At 42.5% G+C, this 10,000-nt stretch overlaps 1 protein-coding gene across 1 annotated transcript in view; it reads left to right on the top strand.

The window, feature by feature from the left end:
* The window catches only part of LOC106561812 (CD81 antigen), a 32,721-nt gene that overhangs the window by 9,768 nt on the left and 12,953 nt on the right, over window positions 1–10,000 (top strand). The window lies entirely within an intron of this gene.

Genomic DNA, 10,000 nt, shown 5'->3' with positions numbered 1-10,000 from the left:
AAGAATATATATATATATATATACCACTGGTGTATGTGTGGCCAAAGAGCTCTATTTTCATGTCATCCAACAAATGTAATCTCCTGGAATTGGATAAACAGCATTGGCACTTGGCTAAGGAGGCTAAAACGTGGCCATAAGTGGCTCTTCCAGCAAAACAATAACCTCAAGCACACATCAAAATCCGCAAAGAAATTATTAATTGAACACAAAATCAACATTTTGCAATGGCCATCTGCATTTGCAAACACCATTGAAAACCTGTGGTTTGAATTGAAGAGGGCAGTCCATAAGCACAGATGAAAGATATCATTGATCTGGATAGATTCTGTATGGAGGAATGGTCTAAAGATCCCTTCCCAATGTGTTCTCCAATTTCATAAAACATTTTAGAGAAAAGCTCAGTGCCATTATCCTCACCAGGTGAGTTATTGAAAACAGGGGTGTCAATAATTTTGACCCCTACTTTGTTGAGAAGAAATGTATATTACTTGTTAAACAAAATCTCTTTCTCTGAGAAATTGTATTGGTATAAAATAATATAATTTCCCCGTTTGTTTACAATATAGCTCAGTATTTGAATTATTTATTTTATAGAGTCATTTCTGGTGATCTTTCTCATTGATGTCAATCATTTTGGACCCCACTGTACATACAGTAAGTCACTGTAATGCTGGAAAACTTTGTGGTGGGTGTCTTTGGGTGCGTCCAACATCAGGACCTGCAAAGACACGTTATTCCTGCTGAGTTAAGAGTTACTGTATTATTCCTGCTGAGTTAAGAGTTACTGTATTATTCCTGCTGAGTTAAGGGTTACTGTATTATTCCTGCTGAGTTAAGGGTTACTGTATTATTCCTGCTGAGTTAAGAGTTACTGTATTATTCCTCCTGAGTTAAGGGTTACTGTATTATTCCTGCTGAGTTAAGAGTTACTGTATTATTCCTGCTGAGTTAAGAGTTACTGTATTATTCCTGCAGAGTTAAGAGTTACTGTATTATTCCTGCTGAGTTAAGGGTTACTGTATTATTCCTGCTGAGTTAAGAGTTACTGTATTATTCCTGCTGAGTTAAGAGTTACTGTATTATTCCTCCTGAGTTAAGAGTTACTGTATTATTCCTGCTGAGTTAAGGGTTACTGTATTATTCCTGCCGAGTTAAGAGTTACTGTATTATTCCTGCTGAGTTAAGGGTTACTGTATTATTCCTGCAGAGTTAAGGGTTACTGTATTATTCCTGCAGAGTTAAGGGTTACTGTATTATTCCTGCAGAGTTAAGGGTTACTGTATTATTCCTGCATGGTTAAGGGTTACTGTATTATTCCTGCTGAGTTAAGGGTTACTGTATTATTCCTGCTGAGTTAAGGGTTACTGTATTATTCCTGCTGAGTTAAGGGTTACTGTATTATTCCTGCTGAGTTAAGGGTTACTGTATTATTCCTGCAGAGTTAAGGGTTACTGTATTATTCCTGCAGAGTTAAGGGTTACTGTATTATTCCTGCTGAGTTAAGAGTTACTGTATTATTCCTGCTGAGTTAAGAGTTACTGTATTATTCCTGCTGAGTTAAGAGTTACTGTATTATTCCTGCTGAGTTAAGAGTTACTGTATTATTCCTGCAGAGTTAAGGGTTACTGTATTATTCCCGCTGAGTTAAGGGTTACTGTATTATTCCTGCTGAGTTAAGGGTTACTGTATTATTCCTGCTGAGTTAAGGGTTACTGTATTATTCCTGCTGAGTTAAGGGTTACTGTATTATTCCTCCTGAGTTAAGAGTTACTGTATTATTCCTGCTGAGTTAAGGGTTACTGTATTATTCCTGCAGAGTTAAGGGTTACTGTATTTTTTTTTTTTACCCGTTACTTACTTCTCTCTCAGCCTATTCTAACACTTTAAAATATACATGGTCTGAACTTTTCCAAGGGTTCACAGGTCTACGTATAGGCTTTAGGCTGTTCTGTTTGTTGTGGTAGCAAAATATAGCACCCATTCATTCCAAAAGTGGTCTTCTCCACTCCCATACTTACCTCAGTTAAGTATACAGAGAGGGTACAACTCCTGGTGGACACCATGTTTTTATAGTAGGGAATAACCCAAACAGCCCGATCCAAAGCCAGCCAGGCAAAGTGATGATTGGAGGGGTACAGCGATGCAGTACGCCCACCCAGACGAACATCAAGGGAGGTTTTTTTTCCTCTCTCTCCTGCCCCTCAAACACACACCCTTGCGTAATTCAAATAGCCCTTGTACATCTGGGCTTGTTATAAATTAAAATATTTTTTTTAGCTTGCCTGGCACACCAAACTGGTGTTTATGTAGGACTGGATATAAATAAATATACACCCACGATTGGGGCTCCACTCCTACCAGACCAGTTGAACTAGTTAGTGGTACAGGCTGGGTAGTTGTCAGTCGTCGCTAGTGCAGTAGGAGGTACAGACAGACAATCTGTGTTGTCTTGAGGACGTCCTCTGTAGGTGTAGCTCTGTAGTTGATTATCTCTGTTGTTGATTATCTCTGCTGTTGACTCTGTGACAGACTAGTGGGTGGAGAGGGTTGAAAGATGTGCCGCTGTCGGATTAAAGTCGTGTACTTGATCTACCAGTTGAAACACGTTGAACAGATTGATTGGCAGAGTCATTTGAATGTGGGGTTTAGGGTTATCGCCATGTAACATTGCTGTGAAGAAGGGGATGTTCGGTGGTACGTTGGTGGGAAAAGAAAGATATAACTGGTTGAAAAGAAAAGTTCACAATAAAAGGCATTTAAGCCTTGTCTTCTGGTTCACAAACATGTTGTTACTGGTATAGAAATAGCTTTTATAGTCATCTGTATTGATCGTTTACACAACACGTTCTCCCTCTCAGCAGGTTGTCTCTCTGTCTGTGTGTGTGTGTGTGTGTGTGTGTGTGTGTGTGTGTGTGTGTGTGTGTGTGTGTGTGTGTGTGTGTGTGTGTGTGTGTGTGTGTGTGTGTGTGTGTGTGTGTGTGTGTGTGTGTGTGTTTGTGTGAGAGAGAGAGAAAGACGGAGGGATGGAGAGAGATGGGGGTTGGAAGGAGAGAATGAGAATGAGAGAGAGAGAGAGAGATGGGGGAAGGAAGGAGAGAATGAGAATGAGAGAGAGAGAGATGGAGGGAAGGAAGGAGAGAATGAGAGTGAGAGAGAGAGAGAGATGGAGGAAAGGAGAATGAGAGTGTGAGAGAGAGAGAGAGAACTGGCTGCCAAATGGTCTTTAGAGAGGAGAGGCAGGCAAATGCAGAGCTCTCTTTGATTATGTGACTGACTTGGTAAACATGTTATATGCTTTACTTCATTGTGGATTAGTTTATTTAAGTCTGTACATGCAAAGTCAAGAATCATGGCTTTTCACAAACAATGTATTGAAGTAATGTAATTAGAAATATATGTTGTATAAAAATGGGGAGAGATAGCGAGAGAGAGAGAAAGAAAGAAAGAAACAGAGAGACAGAAAGAGGTAGAGAGAGAAAGAGAGATTAAATTAGTCAAAACTGGAACATTTTACATCTGGCTAGAAATGAATAAAGAAATTATCTTAACAGAGAAAAATGTCCTCCTGTGTTCTACCTACAACATATCCCCCCAATAGAATCCCCACACTTTAACGATGACAGCTTCTCCATCCTTGAGGGGGAAATCAATCACTTCCAGACCCAGGGACATGTACTAGTCTGTGGTGACCTAAATACCAGAACTGGACAAGAACCTGACGCCCTCAGCACACAGGGGGACAAACACCTACCTGGAGGTGACAGTATACCCTCCCAATTATGCCCCTTAGACACAACTATGACAAAACAACTATCAAAATGGGTCATAACTCCTGCAGCTCTGTCACACGCTGGGTCTGTACATAGTCAATGGTAGGCTTCGAGGGGACTCCTACGGTAGGTACACCTATAGCTCATCTCTTGGCAGTAGTACTGTAGACTACTTTATCACTGACCTCAACCCAGAGTCTCTCAGAGCATTCACAGTCACACCACTATCACAACAAAATCACAGTCTACTTGAACAGAGCAATACTCAATCATGAGGCATCAAAGCCAAAGGAACTGGGTTCATTCATTCAACTGGTTCGTTCATCCACCACTGGCCTGCTGGCCCCCCTACCTCTGAGGAAGCACAGTTCCCGCTCAGCCCAGTCAAAACTGTTCGCTGCTCTGGTTCCCCAATGGTGGAACAAGCTCCCTCACGACGCCAGGACAGCGGAGTCAATCACCACCTTCCGGAGACACCTGAAACCCCACCTCTTTAAGGAATACCTGGGATAGGATAAAGTAATCCTTCTAACCCCCCCCTTAAAAGATTTAGATGCACTATTGTAAAGTGGTTGTTCCACTGGATATCATAAGGTGAATGCACCATTTTGTAAGTCGCTCTGGATAAGAGCGTCTGCTAAATGACTTAAATGTAATGTAATATGTAATGTAACTGAGTAACATTAAGAAATGCTATAGATGGAAGGAAAGTAGTGTAGAAACCAACCAAAAAACAATTAGGCAACAACAAATGCAATCCCTTCTAGACAACTTCCTGGACACAACATTTCACTGTAATAGTGAAGGTGTAAACTTGGCAGTAGAAAGACTAAACAGTATATTTGACCTTTCAGCTTCCCGATCAAATCAAAATGTTTAAAGCAGACAACCTAACAAAATTAACAACAATGAGAAATGGTTTGATGAAGAATGTAAAAACCTAAGAAAGAAATTGAGAAACCTGTCCAACCAAAAACACAGAACCAGAAAACCCGAGTCAACGCCTTCACTACGGTGAATCACTTAAACAATACAGAAATACACTACGGAAAAAGAAGGAACAGCACGTCAGAAATCAGCTCAATATAATTGAAGAATTAGCCTGTATAACAAAGAACAAACAGCAAAAACATATACATGATCAATTACAAATCTTACGAATCAACTATTAATTACGTATCAATTACTTAATGAACTATTAAAGACGACCAGAACCCACTGGATTCTCTTATTACATTGAATGAACTACAGGATAAAATATAAACCCTCCAACCCAAAAAGACATGTGGTGTTGATGGTATCCTCAATGAAACAATAAAATATACAGACCACAAATTCCAATTGGCAATACTTAAACTCTTTAACATCATCCTCAGCTCTGGCATCTTCCTCAATATTTGGAACCAAGGATTAATAACCCCAATCCACAAAAGCGGAGACCAATTTCACCCCCATAATTACCGTTGGATATGCGTCAACAGCAACCTTGGGAAAATCCTCTGCATTATCATTTTAACAACAGACATTTCCTCAGTGAAAACAATGTCCTGAGCAAATGTCAAATTGGATTTTTACCAATTTACCGTACGACAGAGCACGTATTCACCGTGCACACCCTAATTGACAAACAAACCAAAACAAAGGGAAAGTCTTCTCATGCTTTGTTGACTTCAAAAAAGCTTTGACTCAATTTGTCATGAGGATCTGCTATACAAATTGATGGAAAGTGGTGTTGGGAGAAAAAACATACGACATTATAAAATCCATGTACACAAACAACAAGTGTGCAGTTAAAATTGGCAAAAAACACACATTTCTTTCCACAGGGCCGTGGGGTAAGACAGGGATGTAGCTTAAGCCCCACCCTCTTCAAAATATATATCAACGAATTGGCGAGGGCACTAGAACAGTCTGCAGCACCCGGCCTCACCCTACTAGAATCTGAAGTCAAATGTCTACTGTTTGCTGATGATCTGGTGCTTCTGTCCCCAACCAAGGAGGGCCTACAGCAGCACCTAGATCTTCTGCATAGATTCTGTCAGACCTGGGCCCTGATAGTAAATCTCAGTAAGACAAAAATAATGGTGTTACAAAAAGGTCTACTTGCCAGGACCACATATACAAATTCAATCTAGGACACCGTTGCCATAGAGCACACAAAAAACCTATATATACCTCGGCCTAAAGAAAAGAATACTTGACCACTGTGACTGATGCAAAATTAAGGAAAGCTTTGACTGTACAGCGAGCATGGCCTTGCTGAGAAAGGTTGCCATATAGGCAGACCTGGCTCTCAAGAGAAGACAGGCAATGTGCACACTGCCCACAAAATGAGGTGTAAACTGAGCTGCACTTCCTAACCTCCTGCCCAATGTAGGACCATATTAGAGACACATATTTCCCTCAGATTACACAGATCCACAAAGAATTAGAAAACAAATCCAATTTTGATAAACTCCCATATCTACTGGGTGAAATACCACAGTGTGAAATCAAAGCAGCAAGATTTGTGACCTGTTGCCACAAGAAAAGGGCAACCAATGACGAACAAACACCATTGTAAATACAACCCATATTTATGTTTATTTATTTTTCCTATTGTACTTTAACTATTTGCCCATCGTTACAAAACTGTATATAGAGACATGGAGGATATGGAAGACTTAACTCTGACTGGTGTTAGTTACCCTGCTACACTCTGACTGGTGTTAGTTACCCTGCTACACTCTGACTGGTGTTAGTTACCCTGCTACACTCTGACTGGCGTTAGTTACCCTGCTACACTCTGACTGGCGTTAGTTACCCTGCTACACTCTGACTGGTGTTAGTTACCCTGCTACACTCTGACTGGTGTGAGATAGTTACCCTGCTACACTCTGACTGGTGTTAGTTACCCTGCTACACTCTGACTGGTGAGATTTAGTTACCCTGCTACACTCTGACTGGTGTTAGTTACCCTGCTACACTCTGACTGGTGTTAGTTACCCTGCTACACTCTGACTGGTGTGATTTACCCTGCTACACTCTGACTGGTGTGATTTAGTTACCCTGCTACACTCTGACTGGTGTATAGTTACCCTGCTACACTCTGACTGGTGTTAGTTACCCTGCTACACTCTGACTGGTGTTAGTTACCCTGCTACACTCTGACTGGTGTGATTTACCCTGCTACACTCTGACTGGTGTGATTTAGTTACCCTGCTACACTCTGACTGGTGTTAGTTACCCTGCTACACTCTGACTGGTGTTAGTTACCCTGCTACACTCTGACTGGTGTTAGTTACCCTGCTACACTCTGACTGGTGTGATTTAGTTACCCTGCTACACTCTGACTGGTGTTAGTTACCCTGCTACACTCTGACTGGTGTTAGTTACCCTGCTACACTCTGACTGGTGTGATTTAGTTACCCTGCTACACTCTGACTGGTGTTAGTTACCCTGCTACACTCTGACTGGTGTTAGTTACCCTGCTACACTCTGACTGGTGTTAGTTACCCTGCTACACTCTGACTGGTGTTAGTTACCCTGCTACACTCTGACTGGTGTGATTTAGTTACCCTGCTACACTCTGACTGGTGTGATTTAGTTACCCTGCTACACTCTGACTGGTGTTAGTTACCCTGCTACACTCTGACTGGTGTTAGTTACCCTGCTACACTCTGACTGGTGTGAGATAGTTACCCTGCTACACTCTGACTGGTGTGAGATAGTTACCCTGCTACACTCTGACTGGTGTGAGATAGTTACCCCGCTACACTCTGACTGGTGTTAGTTACCCTGCTACACTCTGACTGGTGAGATTTAGTTACCCTGCTACACTCTGACTGGTGTTAGTTACCCTGCTACACTCTGACTGGTGTTAGTTACCCTGCTACACTCTAACTGGTGTGATTTACCCTGCTACACTCTGACTGGTGTGATTTAGTTACCCTGCTACACTCTGACTGGTGTTAGTTACCCTGTTACACTCTGACTGGTGTTAGTTACCCTGCTACACTCTGACTGGTGTTAGTTACCCTGCTACACTCTGAATGGTGTGTTTTAGTTTCCCTGCTACACTCTGACTGGTGTTATTTACCCTGCTACACTCTGACTGGTGTTAGTTACCCTGCTACACTCTGACTGGTGTGAGATAGTTACCCTGCTACACTCTGACTGGTGTGAGATAGTTACCCTGCTACACTCTGACTGGTGTTAGTTACCCCGCTACACTCTGACTGGTGTGAGATAGTTACCCTGCTACACTCTGACTGGTGTGATTTACCCTGCTACACTCTGACTGGTGTGAGATAGTTACCCTGCTACACTCTGACTGGTGTGAGATAGTTACCCTGCTACACTCTGACTGGTGTTAGTTACCCTGCTACACTCTGACTGGTGTTAGTTACCCTGCTACACTCTGACTGGTGTGAGATAGTTACCCTGCTACACTCTGACTGGTGTGAGATAGTTACCCTGCTACACACTGACTGGTGTTAGTTACCCTGCTACACTCTGACTGGTGTGATTTAGTTACCCTGCTACACTCTGACTGGTGTTAGTTACCCTGCTACACTCTGACTGGTGTGATTTACCCTGCTACACTCTGACTGGTGTGATTTACCCTGCTACACTCTGACTGGTGTGAGATAGTTACCCTGCAGTGAAATGCAGAGGTCGTCGTGGTTGTTCACGGGTTGCTGTGAAGGAAGTCAGGTCATCCTGTTTGGTGGTTGAAGTTCGGAGGACACCAAGGGAGGACATTTCTGGGGAGAGGGGAGGGAGGAATTACCTGTCTAGGTCCTGGTCGCTGCCAGTGTGTATGTGTGTGTGTGTGGGTTTGCATGAGTGTCTGAATTACATATGGGTGGTCCTGGGAATCGCGTCCAGTATCCTGACATTGTAAAAGCCATGTTCCACTAACTGAACTACAGAGGACCATGTTCTACTAACTACAGAGGACCATGTTCTACTAACTACAGAGGACCATGTTCTACTAACTACAGAGGACCATGTTCTACTAACTGAACTACAGAGGACCATGTTCTACTAATAGAGGACCATGTTCTACTAACTTACAGAGGACCGTGTTCTACTAACTTACAGAGGACCATGTTCTACTAACTACAGAGGACCATGTTCTACTAACTGAACTACAGAGGACCATGTTCTACAGAGGACCATGTTCTACTAACTACAGAGGACCGTGTTCTACTAACTACAGAGGACCATGTTCTACTAACTACAGAGGACCATGTTCCACTAACTGAGCTACAGAGGACCATGTTCTACTAACTGATCTACAGAGGACCATGTTCTACTACCTGAACTACAGAGGACCATGTTCTACTAACTGAGCTACAGAGGACCATGTTCTACTAACTACAGAGGACCATGTTCTACTACCTGGACTACAGAGGACCACGTTCTACTAACTGAACTACAGAGGACCACGTTCTACTAACTACACAGAGGACCATGTTCTACTAACTACAGAGGACCATGTTCTACTAACTCACAGAGGACCACGTTCTACTAACTACAGAGGACCACGTTCTACTAACTACTACAGAGGACCATGTTCTACTAACTGAACTACAGAGGGCCATGTTCTACTAACTACAGAGGACCATGTTCTACTAACTACAGAGGACCACGTTCTACTAACTACAGAGGACCATGTTCTACTAACTACAGAGGACCGTGTTCTACTAACTGAACTACAGAGGACCGTGTTCTACTAACTACAGAGGACCATGTTCTACTAACTGAGCTACAGAGGACCGTGTTCTACTAACTACAGAGGACCGTGTCCTACTAACTGAACTACAGAGGACCGTGTTCTACTAACTACAGAGGACCATGTTCTACTAACTGAACTACAGAGGACCGTGTTCTACTAACTACAGAGGACCATGTTCTACTAACTGAGCTACAGAGGACCGTGTCCTACTAACTGAACTACAGAGGACCATGTTCTACTAACTGAACTACAGAGGACCACGTTCTACTAACTACAGAGGACCATGTTCTACTAACTACAGAGGACCATGTTCTACTAACTGAACTACAGAGGACCATGTTCTACTAACTACAGAGGACCGTGTCCTACTAACTACAGAGGACCATGTTCTACTACCTGAACTACAGAGGACCATGTTCTACTAACTACACAGAGGACCATGTTCTACTAACTGAGCTACAGAGGACCATGTTCTACTAACTACAGAGGACCGTGTTCTACTAAC

Source organism: Salmo salar, chromosome ssa10 (assembly GCF_905237065.1).
Source record: "Salmo salar chromosome ssa10, Ssal_v3.1, whole genome shotgun sequence".
Classification (NCBI taxonomy): domain Eukaryota; kingdom Metazoa; phylum Chordata; class Actinopteri; order Salmoniformes; family Salmonidae; genus Salmo; species Salmo salar.
The sequence above is the reverse complement of the archived record's forward strand: the minus strand, read 5'-3'. Positions and strand labels throughout refer to the sequence as shown.